Genomic DNA, 1,035 nt, shown 5'->3' with positions numbered 1-1,035 from the left:
ACCAATGATTGGGGCTCATTTTACCCACCGGCACCACTGATTGGGCTTCACTTTACAAACCTTTACCAATGATTGGGGCTCATTTTACCAACCAATACTTATTACTGCGGCTCTTTTTACCCACCGGCACCTATGATTGGGGCTCATTTTACCCACCAGCACCAATGATTGTGGCTCATTTTACCCACCGACACTATTGATTGGGTTCACTTTACCAACCAAAACCAATGATTGGGGCACATTTTACCCAGCAGCGCCAATGATTGTGGCTCATTTAACCCACCTGCACCATTAATTGGGGCTCATTTTACTCACCAACACCATTGATTGGGGTTCACTTTACTGTCCGGCACCAATGATTTGGGCTCACTTTACCCACCGACACCTATGATTAGGGCTCATTTTACCCACCGGGACCTACAATTGTGGCTCATTTTACCCACCGGCACAAACGATTGTGGCACATTTTACCCACTGACACCACCTATTGGGGTTCAATTTATCCACCAGCACCAATGTTTGGGGCTCATTTTACCCACCGGCACCATTGATTGGGGTTCACTTTACAAACCCGCACCAATGATCGGGGCTCATTTTACCAACCAATACTTATTACTGCGGCTCATTTGACCCACCCGCACCTATGATTGGGGCTCATTTTACCCACCAGCACCAATGATTAGGGCTCATTTTACCCACAGACACCATTCATTAGGGTTCACTTTACCCACAAGAACCAACGATTGGGGCGCATTTAACCCAGCAGCGTCAATAATTGAGGCTCATTTTACTCACCAACACCATTGATTGGGGTTCACTTTACCGTCCGGCACCAATGATTTGGGCGCATTTGGGACCCACCGACACCTATGACTGGGGCTCATTTTACCCACCAGTACCTACAATTGTGGCTCATTTTACCCACTGGCACCAATGATTGTGGCACATTTTACCCACTGACACCACCTATTGGGGTTCAATTTACCCCCCAGCACCAATGACTGGGGCTCATTTTACCCACCAGCACCAATTATT

Source organism: Pyxicephalus adspersus, chromosome 8 (assembly GCF_032062135.1).
Source record: "Pyxicephalus adspersus chromosome 8, UCB_Pads_2.0, whole genome shotgun sequence".
NCBI lineage: Eukaryota > Metazoa > Chordata > Amphibia > Anura > Pyxicephalidae > Pyxicephalus > Pyxicephalus adspersus.
This window is presented reverse-complemented; position numbering follows the sequence as displayed.